The sequence below is a fragment of the Ochotona curzoniae genome, unplaced genomic scaffold, assembly GCF_017591425.1.
Source record: "Ochotona curzoniae isolate NIBS_2020 unplaced genomic scaffold, NIBS_Ocur_1.0 contig_1274, whole genome shotgun sequence".
In the NCBI taxonomy this organism is placed as follows: Eukaryota; Metazoa; Chordata; class Mammalia; order Lagomorpha; family Ochotonidae; genus Ochotona; species Ochotona curzoniae.
In genome coordinates this window covers 406363-423764 of record NW_024465023.1, presented here as the reverse complement: position 1 = coordinate 423764, position 17402 = coordinate 406363, and positions in this window count along the sequence as shown.

Genomic DNA, 17402 nt, shown 5'->3' with positions numbered 1-17402 from the left:
CCTAAAATTTCAAATAAGATGTGCTCAACATGCAAGTTGTCCTTTATTCCCACTGTCATAAGGGAAAAAAGAGTGCAAGGAGAACCGCAGGCACACAGGGATGACTCTTGGGAAGACCACTGGTGACATGATTCCAACTGAAACAGCCAATAGGTCCATGGGCTGCAACAGATAAGCCTGCCCAGTCATAATAAAGAGGACTGACATTTGAAAAGGCTAGAGCTCTGGAATCATTTGGCATACCAGAATAGTCTGGGGATTCTCTCAGACAAAGCTAAGAGTGAACATTTAGGGTGAAAATGGTTTCTCTGGGAAATTTGTATTGGTCAGAGCATCACCTTGGCTCTTTTGAATCCTGAATTCAATTGACATTAACTTCCATGCTCATTGAAACATATTTCAGATACAGTTGTCTTGGTTATGTTCTGGACCTCTCCAAATGCTGATGATTGGAGGGAAATTTTTAAGAATATGTTCCGTATAGCTGTTGGCTACCAGCAGTTGGTGCTGGGGACAGCCCCAGCTGTCCCATTTGCTTCATGCATTCCATGTCAGCGGAGCGGAAGAGGGTGGATGTGCCAGGTGCACCACAGGGAGGACAGCGCTGCCCCAGAGTCTGCAACGACCAGGGCTCCAGGGCTTTAAGAGCATTCCTTTTTCTTGGCCAGGTCACTGTTGACTCCTTTCCCTCTGATTAATGAGTAAGCAGCTCTCTGTCTTTAGTTCAGTAATTTGGGGAGTGAAGACAGCTGTTCCATTACAGATCTCCACCATTGATGGCAATGCCAAATTGGTTGTTAAATGAGGCTGGTAGATCGTTTTCCTTGGGCCATAAATTTCTGTGTCTCTGATGATTTCCACTCTACGTCAGAACTGGAGCCAGCCATTTTAGGAGTGAGGGAAACTTTAGCCTGACTATATTGTACTGGAACAAAGTCAAAGCAAATAGCGTTTGCTATAAAGTTTCATCTTCTCAGGCTTGGCAGAATGCGCAAAGGTCCCCCTTTAAATGCAGAGATGTGGAATAATGAATTTCTCTGAATTAGTTCGTTAGGTTTGAAAAGAATGACTTAGAAAGTAGTGAGGAGCTTTTCTCCCCAACCCCCCGCCCTTGGAAGAGCGGGACAGCCCTTGATATATGACTGTTCACAACACAGGGGATCCACTTTGTTCCAGCTTTCACCTGAATATTGGAGGCAGCAAGGCAAGATTTGATTTCGTCTATTCCAAAGATACTGACCTTTGGGTAATGGTGTGTTGATAAAATGTGTAGCATCAGAATTTCTAGGAAAATGTGAGTGTTTGGTTCGCAGTGTTTGGCAATTTTTGTGGTGTAAATACATGCACATGACCAATTTCAAGCTACCTACATGCTATAAATGAATGCAGAATTTGGAAACAAATTTGCACAATGAATTTTTAGGAGCCAATACCAGTTGGCTGCAACCAGGACTGCCTTCTAGAAACAGATTCTATACAATAAGGACTGCTTCTGTTGCCCAGAAGGTACCAGCTGCTGGGAAGGCTTAAGGCACACACTGCTGATGCTTCAGTTAGCTCTGCCTCACTTTTTATGTCCTGGACACAAGTACAGCAGGAAATTGACTAATTTGATGATGATTCCCTTGACCACTCTTGCTAAATTCGAAGTGACCTACTGTTTTAGGTTTTCATCGCAGCAGTACAGAGCTACATAAAGCGCTTTGTATGAAGGGGAGATAGCACACTGGAACACAGATCTTTTTTCTGTCTCCAGGACTTCCAGTTATTTCACTCCTTCCCAACGACTTTGGGGTAACCTGATATCATGTTCTTTGTGACTGATTCAAGAGCAAACCAACACGGTTGTCTATTTTGCTGTTCCTCTTTTCTGCTCTTCCAGTGGACATTTCAACAACAGACTAATAAGCAGAAAACAGAAATGAGCTGTCAACAAAGTCACTGATCCTGGAACTGACTGCACAGTGTCCTCTGAAAGAATTTCACTGACATTTAAAAATGGACTGTTCTATCACTCCAAAGAAATTCAGTTTGCTCATTTTGAATTCACTCAACCTCTATGATACAATTCAGAGCAGATGTTCCCAAACTGAAAAACCACACAGAGAAACTTGGAAGCTATGGATTCCCCAGGTCCTGCCTCAAAGTGAATGGTTTAGAATCCCATTCAGGCAGGAGAGGAGAGAAAGGGCAGACTTGGTGTTTTAAAGGACTTTGCTTTGATGATTAGGCTGGAGATGAAGAATTGGAAATCACTGCAGTAAAGAAGGGGAGGATCTGGTTATTTTTCAGCTGGCAGTACTCAAAGTTACACTGTATTTTCTAGACCCAGAGATTAAATGAGGGCATTTGCAGATTAACAAATGTCTATTAGGAGTCCACCAAAGCAGCTAACCAAAACTCATTTGTTTACTTGTTTGAAAGACCAGGAGATCCCCCTTCCTCAGGTTTGTTCCCCAAATACCCCAATGATAGGGACTGCGAAGGGACAAAACTGGGAACTGGGAAGCCAAGCCAGGTCTCCCATGTGGATGGCAGGGATGCAACCACATGGACCATCACCTGATGCCTCCCAGGATTCACAATAGTGGAAAATTGGAATCAGTAGCTGGAGCTGAAATTGAATCCAAGGTACTCTGATGTGGGATATGAATATCTTAAATGGAGTCTGAGATGCCTGGCCAAACAGCTGCCCCTCCAGCAACAAACACTGGTGCTTGCCAAGTAGTGGTCATTTTGTCCTTTTATCCCTCAAACAAAGTCCCTGAAAAACACTTTTGAAAGTGTTAGGGACACTGCAAGAGCTGCCACACCTCGGTGACTCTGATTGCCTGCAGGGGCAGAAATTGCTGTCAGAAAGAGAAGCTCGTGGCTGTTTGCGGCCCTGTGTTGACATCAGTTTTTGGTCTTTGAGTCTATGTAGATTAGGTGCATCAGTTCCCATTACAGCCAACTGTCAGTTAACATTTCTGTCCCTTATGATAACTGACTTGAGTGTAATCAGCAGGCGAACACATTCTTCATCATTGTCCATGCTTCTGAGCTTCTGAAAACCAGGCCCAAACAGCTTTGAACTCTAAGTGGTCTACTATAACTCTCTCTTCAATTAATTCATTTATTCACTGATTATTTGTAGAAAGTCTGCAATGTAGATAGAGCAGTAAGAAAAAAAAAATTAACCTAGAAACCTTGGTTAGTCTCCCAGTAGGAGGACAACAAAAAATATAAGCAAAGAAATATCAACTAAATATATAATATGGTGAACAGAGTTAAGCAAGTAAGCTATATGTCAGATAATGTTAAGTGCCATAGAAACAACTCAGAGGAGGAGGAGGGGTAAGGATTGAGTATTAATGATAATGGTTCAGTAAAATTCGATTGCTTAGGGAGACTCACAGGAGCCTCAGTTGACACTGCTTCCAATTCTGGAGTTCTGTCAGAAGAAAAGGATACAATGGACAAAGAGAATGAAAATAAGCAGAACTGTGGCCCAGCACAATACCCTAGCAACTAAAGTCCTTGCCTTGAATGCACTGGGATCCCCTATGGGTGCAAGTTCTAATCCTGATAGCCCCGGTTCCCATCCAGCTCCTGCTTATGGCCTGGGAAAGCAGTCAGGATGGGGACCCTGCCCTGGTGTGAGAGACCAAGAAGAGGCTCCTGGCTTTAAGCTTTGGATTGGCTCAACTCCAGTCATTACAGCCACTTGGGGAGTGAATCATTGGACGGAAGATTTTCCTCTCTGTCTCTCCTCCTCTTTTTGTATGTCTGACTTTGCAATAAAAATAAATCTTAACAAAAAGAAAAGAAAGTAAGCAGAGCTACATCCCAGCCAATGGTTGTCCTATAGCAAGCCTTCTGAGAGGCTGCAGTGGGGTTCTGTTGGCCTCTACCTATGAGGGCTGTCACATGACACTCTTGCTTTATTCTCAGAAGCTACAGATGTGCATGGGTGTTTTCTGGAACTAGGTAACTCCAGGCAGAAAAAGGATTAGAGTGTTTTTGGGTTTTCCTTTTTAAAGAAATTGCTGTTAATATAAAGAGAACAGATTCATGCATTTTGTAGATGCAGTTCTAAGAAGATAAAGTACACTATCTGACTGACTAGCCCACGTGTTCCTTTTATGGAACAAGCTGTAACAGCAGAGACCTTTGAGGGACTCACCCTGCCTGGATATAGCTTGTCAGGCTCACCGTTATGAAATAGTGCTAGCCAGCTGGCAGACTTCCCCCTACCCATACCCACGGTTACATGGCAGCACCAGTGATCTACCGATCCCATGCCTTGGGCAGTGTTCAGGGCCATACAGATGTTGTCATATTGGCACAACACTAGACCAGTTTCTAGGCATGCTGCAGTGCAGACTGAAGTTTGAAGTAGTAGTTCTAAATTGGCATTTGCAAACACAGGCCAAAGTCTCAAGGTGGTTACACAGCTAGCTATGCAAAAGCCTGAATATCATATTTAGTAGCATGTTATTTAACTTCATGGCATTGTAAATTTCTATTTTTCCTCCTGTTGTTGATTTTGTATTGTGGCTTTTCATTTAAGGAGATGTATAGTAACTGTGTAATGGAGACTATCATATCCAGATGTGAGGATACAATGCAGTATGCATTTCTACTTCGAGAAAGAGGAAGGGTGAGCCAGTGATGGCAAACTCATCATCAGGCATATAGTGATTGACTGCTGGTACTGCACTTCCAAGAACTGCTGATGTAACTATACTGGGAATTGCATGCTTTATGGTGCTGTGAACTGAAAAGTAAAATTCGATGCAAAAAAAATAAGAAATCTGGGTTAAATAATAATTCATAAAGCGATCACATAATGCTTCCTTGGTAGATCAGGAGAGTAGCATTTTATTTTATTTTATTATTATTTTTTATTAATTACATTGCATTATGTGACATGGTTTCATAGGCTCTGGGATTCCCCCAACCCCTCCCCATAGAGGGTAGCATTTGAAAATATAGTGTGTTTGCTAAGCTCTTCAGATCTGCTGGAGAAGAGGATGGAAGCTTCCTTTCTCCTGCTTGTTGGAATAAAATAGCACCCTCGAAATATGAAGCCGACTGTCTGAGTCACACAAAGAATGAACAGTCAAGAGAATGTTTCCAAGGTAGCGGTTGTTTGACATTCTCTATGCAAAGCTTATTTGCTCTATTTGTCTAGAGATTTGGGGCCAAATTTGTGACTTGTGATTTTGGTAGACTATTGAAGGTAAACTTATAGGATATTTCCTAATAAAAAGGTATGTGTATGTGTATTCGGACAGAATGGACAAACAGACAGACACGTTGGTTATAAGGAATTGGTCTAAGTCCCATCAGGTTGACAAATCTAAGAAATATTTGAAATCAGCAAGTTAGAGACCCAGAAGAGGTGATGATACAGATGCAGTCTGAAGGCTAGCAGGCTCAAAACCCAGGAAGTCTTTCAGTTCAAGCATGGAGGCATTAAAAAAAGGATTATTTCCATCTTTTATGGACCTTTGTTCTTTTCAGGCCTTCAACTGACTGGATGAGGCCCAATCACGTTAAGGAGGGACATCTATTTTACTTAGCAACTGATTCAATGTTGATGTCATCCAGAAACACTCTCACAGACACACCCAGACTCTAGCCAAGTGTCTGGTCACCCTATGGGTCAGTCAAGCTGACATAAAGCTAAAACTCACAGTACGCACCTGTTGTGCTTTCCAGCTAGGAACACCCAGAGCAGACGCAGATGTTGACAAACATTCCTAAAGCCAAACCCAGCAAGAGCTTCTATTTTAGTTGCCAGAGATCCTAAGATACTGACCCCATTTCCAGAATTTCCTGGCCCACTAAGAGAAACAGATAAGATTTAGAAAACCATGCTTTGCAAAACAACAGATTTACACCAAGGACAAGGGGGCTGAAGACAGCTGGAGCTGGGCTCTTGGAAGAAACTGTACCTAATGTGTGTCTTAAAAGAACCAGCAGCATTTTGCTGGAAGAAAATGAAAGGAGGTGTAGGATGACAGAGACAAGACAGAGAAGACATATTCCACTTCTCATGTGGGTTGAATGAGAGATAACATATGATAACATATTTACTTACACACCAGAGAAATTAGAGGCTGTTAAGCGGCAGTGTCTACTGCCCAGCAGCTGCTCGGCCTTTCTCTTTTCCTATAGCTGCTGTGTATTCTTTGAGGAGACCTTGAACTTTCCAAAGTGACACAGTATTTTGATAGCTGAGAAAGTAGTTCCATGTAATCCACTACTCTTGAAATCATTTCTTTCTTGCAGAAAGTGTACCTTAACAGATGTTTCTGAGTGAATTTATTCATCATATCAAGCATTGCCTTGCAACATGGGATGCTTTTCAAAAGGCACTTTTCAGTGAACAGATTGTGTTGCTGCGGAGGGATTTCACAGAAATGAGGCAATAACTATAATTCAAACAATTTCTTCTTATTTAAGAGCGCCAACTGTTTATATTAGTACTGACATGATCCATTTGTGAAGCATCTTAGCATACTTGTTTGACATTTTTGGCTGTCAAATGCTCATCATAACAGAGTTGGCTCTACTTGAAAGCATGATCCTTCTGATCTCTTTATCAAACCATTTATGGAATAACCACCATGTTCTGATTCAGAAGGCTTGTGGGTAAACTTGCAACACGAGAAAAGCAGAGCCTACCGTTCTGCTCACCAGACTGCATTATTAGACTGCCTACCCTTCTAATGAAGGCACTAAAAACAAACAAACACACACCCTCAGCCAACAGTTCTTAGACAAAGACACATGAACAAGCTATTGCAGTAAAAAGTGATCATTTGGACCATAGATACAAGAGATACAGAGAAAGGAGTCCTTAAACTAGGCCTTTAATTAGAAATTTGCCCTCTGCTCCCACCCCCCAAACAGAAGAAACCTTACATGCTAGAGAAGCACTGTCCCAGTGGAAGGTAGTATGCAACAGTGTACTCCATTGAGGAAAAAAAAAAAGATATGGGCTTGTCTTGGTTGTTACATGGTAAAGAAGGGTAGGAGGTTATGTTTGGAAAGTTATGCCTATGAAGTGTGTGTGTGTGTGTGTGTGTGTGTGTGTGTGTGTGTGTGTGTGAAAGAGAGAGAATCTTCCCCTTTACTGTGAACTGAATTAATATCTTAGCTTTGATTTCATAGACTAGACTATCACCAGGGGTAGAATGTCTGCTTCATCAACACTGAATTTTCTCAGTCGCATCATTATAAGGAAGTAATGTTTTTGTTTGTTTTTCAGTACGGTGACAAAGCTGTGTGCAACTACTCGGTGTTCCATCAGATGCCTAATTTAACTTTCACTTTTCTTCTCATCCCCTTTACTCAAAAACTCACTGCATCTTGAATGAAGCCCAATTCAGCATATTTTCTATACCATCGAATCTGAGAATGTGGGAGAGGGATCATTTACATGGCCGTTGTATGCCTAGGAATTTGGACCTGTTTTTAGAGAACAGTACACAAAGAACCATGATCTTATTTACATTATGGAAACATCATTTCAGCAGTGGGATGACTGGAGAATGAAATGAAGCTAAGAAAGCTAGAGGCAGCAGAGGAATTTGTTGGGAGACGATAAAGTCATGAATCAAGCCAGTGATGTTGAAGTGGACAGGAGAGAGCAGATACAAAAGAGGAAATGTTAAAGAGACACAATGAAGCTGCCAGTGGAAACTCGACATTAAATGAGAAAGAGATGGAGAAGGTTAGGTTGACACCTAAGTTTGAGAGTCAAGTTTCTGTCTAGATGACATTCCTATAAAACCACAGCAGGCTGCTGGGAGAAGGGTGTTCACTTGCAGCGGGTGGGGGGGGGGGAGGATGATTTGTAATATTTGGACACATACAGTAGAACATGTTTGGGATATTAGCAGTCAGCTAGAAATCTAGCACTGGGCCTCAAGGTGGTCTGGCAGTGGGCAAGGCATTAGGCCCAGTGGTTAAAACACTGGGTTGGGATCCTCCATCTTAGACCAGAGTACTTGGGTCTGAATCTGGCCTCTGCTCATGATTGTTACCTCCTGTCATGCACGTTTCGAGAGGCAACAGCTGACTGCCCAAGTATTTAGGTCCCTGCTGTCCACGTGGGAGGCCTGGATTGCTTTCTTGGCTCTTGGCTTTGGCCTGGCTCAGCCTGGGTCTTGTGGGTGTATGCAGCGTGAACCAACCAATGGGGGTTCTTTCTGTCTCAATCTCCTTGCCTCTCAGGTTAATACTTAAAATAAAAAAGAAGGCTGGCAGTAAGTAATGCAAATCATGAGTTTGTTTGGGACTTCTGAGAGAGGGAGACAAAAACAGACAGTAGGATAAGCCTAGATTTGCAAGGAAGTTTCCATCTCAGCAATAGCTGACGTCACAGCTGGATCAAGCAATTCTGAAGCAAGTACCAGAGCTATTTTCCTTAAAGGATGTTAAAGGGAGAAGGGTGCTAAGGTCTAAACACTCCAAGGTCCCATATTTATTTTTTCAGAATCATTCATTTTATTTATTTATTTATTTGAAGGCAGAGCAACAGAGAGGAATAGAAATCTTCCATTCACTGGTTCACTCCCTAAATGGCCACAGCAGCCAGAGTTGGGTCAGGCGGAAGCCGAGTCAGGAATTCTTTCCTGGTCTCCCACTAGGGTAGCAGGGGCTCAATGAGCTGACCCATCTTCTTTCTTCTCAGGCAGGTTACTGGAAAGCTGGATAGAAACAGGGCGGCATGTTACTGGAAAGCTGGATAGAAACAGGGCAGCCAGGATTAGAAATGGTTCTCCAATCAGGATGTCAGCATGACATGTAATGGCTTAACCTGCTGTGGCACAATGCCAGCCCAATAATTTCCTATTTTTAAGAGTTGGCATTTCTCCTGCCTCTTTGGTGGACTGGAGACTCCCGTTTAGCATTGCAGTTACTTTTGCAATGTGTTCTGATGTTGGCTTTTCCTCCATCCCTTTGCTATTCTTCTCACTGACCTGTTCATGCTTTTTGTTACCATGTCTCAAATCGGCTGTCACATGCCCTTTTTGTTGGAGATCAGGGTGGAGTCCAGTTGAGGTATGGCTTCTTGGTTTCTGATAGCGCTGGGGCACACCTGAACCTCATCGTATCAATGTCAGAGCTTTTGGTCTCATGTCTAGACAGCATGGTTCATTGGCTAGCCAGAAGGGATGGTGAGTAACTTCAGAGAGCACCTGAACCTCAGTCTGCTGACCAGCAAGGGAGAGAAGAGGCAGGGGTGGTTGGTTCTAGATGCTGTTTTCAGAATCCTTCGCTTTCCAAACCCTGGCGCTGCGTCAACAGCCTCATGGGCAACAGCAGATTGTTGCCACTGTTCTAACTTCTGTGAAGCACCATCTAGGGGGCTTCATCTGCTCTTTCAGAGAAAATCTTAGAATAAGATGGTCAGTTCTTTGTTAGTATTAGCTAGTTTTACAAGTTCCTGGAATTGAAAAAGAGTTCTTTTCTACAAATATCCTATAACTTGTAATATTTGTGTTTTAGTATTACTCCCAAAGAGGTAAAGTGGGGAAAGTTGATCATGGTGGCACCTTCTGTTTGTCTCTGACACTCTTTAGGTTAGCTCTGAGTTAACCATACCAAGTAGTCACACATTTATATTTTTAAATTGATGAAGATCTTTCCTCATGTTAGACACTATGCTTGGTATAAAATGATGAATAGAACATAATACTGCCTCGGGAAACTCATAGCCTACAGGCTGTGTTTGAATGTTTACACAAAGATAAATGAATTATCATCTGTGATATTATACACTGGTGGATGGTAAAAAAAAAGCATGTGAATGTTGTCTTAAACTTACTGTTTATTTGCCAAAATAAATACAGCTAATATTTATTAAATAATTACCAAACATAGGAATTCTTTGTAAATCTATTCATTTGATCAAAATCATAACCCCAGGGACTGGCACCTGGCTCAACAGGCTAATCCTGTGCATTCAAGTGCTGATGTTTCAGCTGCTCAATTTCCAATGCAGCTCTCCACTTCTGGCCTGAGAGAGCAGTGCAGGATGGCCCAGCTCCTTGGGACCCTGCACCCACGTGGGAGGAAGCTCCTGGCTCCTGGCTTCGGAACAGCTCAGCTCTGGCTGTTGCAGTCTCTTGGAGTGAACCAGCAGATAGAAGATATTTCTGTCTTTCCTCTCTGTAAATCTGCCTTTCTAACAAAATAAGTAAATCTCTTGAAAGAAGTCATAACTCTAGAAAAGACTCTAGCCCCATTATACAGGATGAGAAATCTAAGGCGTAGTCAGTTGAAGCATCTCACAAATGTCACATAGAAAGTAATTGGCGGAACTGAACTTTAAACCCAGAGTGACTCCAGAACCTGAACTGTATACTGCTTATCTTTCCTTGGCTCTGTCTCTTCTGTTCATCCATCTGGTCACTAGTCTATGCAACTACCTATCAGTCCATCCATCCAGACATCCATCTATACAGTTATTCATCTATAATTTGATTCCAAAAGAGGAATTAAAGATGTCCACAAGGAAATAAACATGTAATGTAAAAATTTTAATAATAGGCATTAGGTGAGTGGAATCAGCAGAGTTTTAATGGAACTTGAAATATGGATATGATTTAAAAGTATTGTGTGGAACAGAGAATAAGTAGAAGAAATTTCAAGCAAATACAAGGCCTAATACATTTATGGCAAAGGACATAACATCATGGATCACTCCGATGTGGCAATGCTAAAGTTGATGAAGAAGGTGGCATTTTAACACTTCCTTTGTTTGGCATATCTCTAAGGCCAAAGGTTATTTGGTGTTGAACCAGAGTTTGATCAGAAAATTAAGTGGCTGGTGATGCTGCTTTATCTGTGACTGGGGATTTAATTATGTTTTGCTGCTTCTGCATTTCTGGCAGAAGTGTAGCTGTGGAGCACAGTTTGTTAATCTGTGCACATGTGCATTGCAGCTGGGGTTTAAATAAAGCCCATTTATTCTCTATTTCTCGCCAAGATGGAGCTGAAGCATCTTTTTGAGTAAAAGTATCAACAGACTTCTCCCAGGAGATCGTAATTTGGAATATTCTCAAACATCACCTAGTACCTTTCTCATTATAACCAAGTGCACATCTCACAGATGAGAACCACTTCAGGCCAGTACACTTCCTTTTTTAATATTCTGGAGCCCCAAGATCTGCCCCCCACCCCCCGGCTAGTACTTTTACAGCTGGAGAGTGAAGGGACTGACATAATGCATTTGAAGATCATGGATTGCTCTATCTGCTCATTTTATCGCAGGCTTCAAGGATCTGGGCTTTGGCTTTGCTGTAGGATCTGTAGCAGCACAGCAGTCTCCTGATGGTACACTTCTTTGGTCATAAGCCTCACCCGGTTGTGTCTCTCTGTCAACACTATTCTGTCCCAGCATGTGGATTGGTCAGATTTTCAATTGGCAGGTGCTTTAAAGCCATCTGGAGGGCACTGGAGATTTCTGGTCCTGAGCATCCCTGAGGCTGTAGCTTACTTTTAGGGACCAACATAGTATCTTGCAGGGGATAAGGATATTCAGAAAATGGATTCCTTAATTTCGAATGTGGCAAAGATATTGCCGAAGCCAATGGCACAAACAATTTTAATATAATTCTTTTGTCTTTGGATAGCACCTTCAAGTTTGCCAGTTAGTCAACTGGTGCTGAAGAAAGTTTTTGTTTTTATTTTTTTGAAAAAGCAGTAGGAGATACTGACTTGACAATTTCTCTTGAAAACTTATATTCCCTGGGAACATGACTCAACTACTTTTCAAGACTTCTCAAGGCTCATTGTAGTCATGTGGCCCAGTGGAAGCAGTGCAATGCAGGCAGAACCAGGAACAGCAAGAGGGAAGTCTGGCTCATGGAGGTCCTTCATCCTCTCCCCATCTGGCAGGCTGCAACAGAAGGCAGCCTTGGAGAACCTTTGAGAGGTACAAGTCTTGAGCCTTGAGTCATCACTTTGAGAAAACCTGCATGGCTGATGACCTGGCACTGGGTGCTGTTTGAATGATAAATAAATAATAACTATTTTAAGCTACACAGTGTGGGGATGTATCTGATAAGCAACTAGCATTCGGATCTGGTGCAGTGGCTCAAATGGCTAATCGGCTAATCCTCCGCCTTCAAGTGCTGCCATCCCACATGGTCTCTGGTTCATCTCCCAGCTGCTCCACTTCCCAGCTTGTGGCCTGGGAAGGCAGAAGCAGATGGCCCAAAGCCTTGGGACCCTGCAACTGTGTGGGAGACTTGGAGGAGGTTCCTGGTTCCTGGCTTCAGATCAACTCTATTCTGGCTGTTGTGGCCTTGGGAAGTGAACTAGCAGATGGAAGACCTTCCTCTCTGTCTGTAAATCTGCCTTTTTAATAAAAATAAACAAATCTTAAAAACAATCTAGCATTAGCTTGACTAATATACGGTGTGGGTGTCATTCAGGAAATGGTGCTTGTAGGGAATTATATTATGGGAGGAAAAAAGATAATGAAAATGGAAATGAAGTTTGTGATGAAGGAGTTCCACATGAAAGCCCTGTACACTTACCTGCACATCACATAACTACCGGAGGGCTTCTAAACATTGAAGTCTCTGAACTCCATTCATTTGAGTTGGGAAGGAGCCAGGAATATGCATTTCAGTCACTAGCAGATGAACCATGAAGAGACATGAGCAAAAGCAGTAAACGGTGGTGGCTTGGGTTTGGGGAGCCTGGTCCTAAGGCACTTCAGAAGTGGGGGTACATTTTGTCACAGGTGGCTGTGGCTCATGATGGTAGACTGGGCATATGGGCTGTGCTCCTGAGCTTGCCAGCTCTGATTTCCCTGGAGAAAAGCCTGTGTTTTGAGGAGCGTGCCTTTCATCAGACATTTTATGTACATCCTGCTGTCACTTCCCTCCTAAAAGCTGCTCCTCTGCTTGAGGCATTTTCAGAGTTGATGGTTTTGCCTTTTTCTTGCTATTAGAATCTAGGGACAACAGAAAACAGGAAAGACAGTGTAGGTGGCTTTCAAATTAGTTGCCACACTCCAGTTTTGGCTTATTTGGGACACAAAATGGAATTTAAGCCAAGAGATGAATGAGATTTCTTGGGTCCTGCAACAGGTACTAGGCACTTGCTTCTGCTTTACTAAATACCATTTTGTAAATTAAGAAGGTGAAGGAAAATCCCTCCATGGCCCTTATGGTACTAGTGGGCGACTAGGTTCAGGTAGACAGTGCAGAAGGGGTTGGGTTAACATCAAGAGCTAAGAGGTTAGCAATGCAAAGAGAGGCCTCATGGAGCTTGAAAGTGATAAACTGCAGGCCACGGGGATGAAGAACGCCAATCGGGCCTGTTAGGTAGACTAGCGCTTAAGTTGTTTGCTGCAGTAGACATGCAGGTGGCCCACTGTTGCATCCTCCCCAACAGACTGTCTTAGAGGTATCATGCATCCTCTGTCAGTGTCCCAGTAAGTTCTTTTCAAAATAAACAAAAATTCCCTTATGTCCATGATGGTCAACAGTTGATACTGTATCTCTAATAAGAGTTTCAGATATGTTTATGTATTAACTAAGCATTGCTTCAGCAGAATTGGCTAAAATTCACCTTAACTTCTTAAATTATTATAATGGAAATATTGACATTATAATCATTTTCTTTAGAAGTTCTTTTTTATTATTATTCTCCACAGTGCAAGTTTTGTGGATAGAGGGATTCATTCCTCCTCTCTCCTTCTCTCCCACTTTTCGCCTTTCACCATTATCCCAATAATATATTCTCTGAGTGCAAGTTACAAGTTTAAAACAAAGTGGAAGGAATCACAATACCCTATTTTGAGGTGTATTACAGGGCAATGACAATCAAAACAGCCTGGTACTGGTACAAAAATGGGAAGAAAATCAATGGAACAGAATGGATACCTCACAAGTGAGACTATACATTTATAGCCCACTAATCTTTGACAAGAGAACCTAAAACAACCTAAGGAGAAACGACAATCTCTCTAACAAATGTTGTTAGGAAAATTGGATATCTGTTTGCAAGTAAGAAATAAGACCTCAACCTTTGACGTTTTATAAAAATCAGCTCTAAATGGGTCAAGGATGTAAATGTACACCAGACATCATCAAATTACCAGAGGAAGACACAGGGACACCATACAAGGAATAAGCACACACAAAGACTTAGAAAAGACACCAACTCTTGTCATTACATCAAAGCTACAATTTAGGCAGCACCCAAGGTATATAGCTCATATCTTGCAAAGTACCTTGCATGTGTTGCCATATTCAATTACAACAATACCCTCGTGAGTCAAGACCTTTATTATACTTTGTTTGAAAAAACTGAGGCTTGGAGAAATAAGGATCATGCCCAAAGTCTCACAACTAGCCGGCAGCAGAACCAAAGCCTGGCGATCATTTCAAATTTAAAAAAAATTAACATTTTTTGATGTTAACTTTTATTGGAAAATTATAAGGAACTTTTACACACATCATATCCTTTAATCTTTCTATTAGACACATGGTGTTAAGCTCCTTGTTTTGAAATGAAGGACCAGGTGACTAAGCTGAGATGCTACAGCATGTAAATAAGAGATGTGTTCATCCCAAAAGTTTATAACAAGGCTTGCAACTACTGCTCTCTGCTGCTTGTCATGTAGTCAAGCTGCAATTTGGAGCTCCCTATTGCTGATATCCAGTATATACTTTCCCCTCTTGTTTACGTGTTATGTGCACCGTGGAAAAGGAGCATCCTTTATTATTTGAAACTCCAGTGTCTAAGTTGTTGATACTACTGAACTTTGCGAGGCTCCAGGGAGCTTCTGTGGGGGGCCTGGGAGACTAATTTTGATGAAAATGCTGGCAGAAGAGAACATGAAGCAGTAGATGCTTTTGAGATTTAAAATAAATTGCTGTGTGTATATGCTATTTCCTTCTCATAACACACTTGGGGATTGGATAAACGAAAACTATTGAGTGTTCACCCTAGACCCAGTGCTTTCCCAAGAGTGATAAAAAGCACTTTTTGAACTGGGACCAGATATTTTCCTGAAAATGAAACTCAAGCATGTATAGAAATATATATGCAGCTTGCATCAAAGGGGAGAATATTTAACCTATCTTTTGAATGGATTAACAGTTGGCTTCAAGAAGGTGCTTGTGACTTTCAGCTGCATATGCCAGGAGGAGAGGCTGTTCTACATAATGAGGATGAGGATCAAGGGGAAACTAATTGTGTTACTGCAATTACTGCAAAATAGCCATGAAATTATTTCCAGGAAGAATCAGACTTCCTCATGTTGCACTAGGATTGGAAAAAAAAAAAAACCACCCACCCAGGACCTCTGGGCTTGAACATGTCTGCTTTCAAAAGCAACATAGGATGGTGTTGGTTTGCCCCATCCAATGGATACTAGTCCCATACATCTACGGAGCACTTGAAATGTGGTCAGTCCAAATTTCACTGTGCTGTAAGGGTATAAGAGACCCTGGATGTTGAAGACTTATGAAAAATAAGCCAAACATAGCTTCTTGATTTTTTTTTTTACTGATTACATGTCAGACTATTATTATGGATATAATTGGGTGCAATAAAATGTGCCATTAAAAGTCATTTCGCCTAGTTACTTTGGTTTTTAAAAATGTGACTGTTGTGATGAATTTGAAAGTACCAATGTGTCTTGCATTATATTTCTATTGGAAAGCTGTGCTCTGGATTCTGAGCATGGAATCTGAGATGTCTCACTTGGTTTCCTTAGTTCCTACAAAGGCCTTTTTGCACATGGATGCTTGTTCAGACTGCTGTTTCTGTGCAGGAACTGTCACTGCAGAGTCCGCCTTTCCTGAGCATGGCATTTGTGTTCAGCAACACTGAATGGCAAGCATCTCTCCCATTCATTCCCTGGCAGGGCTACATCTTTTGCAGCTTCAGTTTCCATTTATGCCAAATGTACAAGTGAATGCCTAGATTTTGAGCTGATTCTGATGCTATAGGAAGAGGCATACATGGACTGCATTACATGAATATGCATTTTCTTCTCCTTTTTTCCTCTAGCTGCATATTTTTTAAACCAAGGGGCATAATTTTGCATTTTGAGTCCTCTACGCTGGTAACCAATTACTCAAGTGTAAAGAAAAATAAAAATATTTTTGAATATACAAAGGCTCAGGGAGGTACTTTGGAAGCATTCCCTAAACATGGACATCAACAGAGTGAAAATTCAAGTCAAGAGAGCAAAAAGCTATGGAAGTAGAACAGAGGTGAGCATAGATCCAGGAACTGCTACTGCTCACTGTACCTGATTACAGATTCAAGAGTGAAATGTGATGATGATGATGATGCAATCCTGGCTTCATAATGCCAGAAGTCAAGTAGGACATTTAAAAAAGAGAAAAGGAGGAGGGAAGTGAGTGTTTATTCTCCTGCCTATTTGCCATGTCCCACTTAACTTCCTCCAAGTAACTCTTGGAAGTTTAGGACAAAAGTAGATCACAAGACTGTACTTAAATAGTCAATCAGTATCTAAATCTTTAGGCCAAAGGAGTAAAAAGAAGAAACAAACAAACAAAAATGTCATTATGAAAAGAATGAAATAAAATGATGTGAATAAATTCAAGACTATTAGTAATAATACTAAACACAAGTTGTTCCAATACATTTTAAAGGGAAAAATGAATTTAGATTTAATGGTTAAAAAGCTTAAAACTCTGCTATTTTCTGTTTATGAGAAATATCCATAAGCCGAAATTACATAGAAAAATGTAAAAGTAAAGTATAGAAAAAGTAGTGAAACATTAAAATGAAAGAATAAAGGAAGAAAGAATGAAAGAAAGGGCAGAAATAATAACATTGTTAAGCATGAAGGCCAAAAATAAAAAACCACTAATAGTTCGTATCAATAATAGATAAATTCCTCTAAAACATTACAGCTTGAACAATAAAATTTAAAGCATATGAAAGAAATACTAATGAAACAGAAATACATGAGAATAAGGGCAAGCATTAGGCTAGAGCTGGGATGCTGCTGGATACATCCTCATCTCCTATCAGGGTGCCTGGAGGCCTGCCTCTGCTCTGCATCACAGCCTCCTATGGATGTGCACTTCGGGACGCAGCAGGTAAGTGCATCGCTGCCACCCACAGAAGATATTTACATGGAGTTCCTGACTCCTGCCTTTGACCTGGTTGAGCACGGCTTGTAGATCAGAAGGAGGGGAAGAGAAAGATGAAGAGCAAGAGAAGAAGAGAGAGACAGAGAGAGAAAGGGAGAAGGAGGGAGAAATACTTGAACATGAAGGGAGAATTTAACAAAGCTTCTCAGAAACTGTTGTCAAAAATATAGAAATACATAGAAATGTTTGTATGTAGAGCTTTTAGCTAGACTTGGGGAAATTCAACTTTATGTAATTTTATAGCCA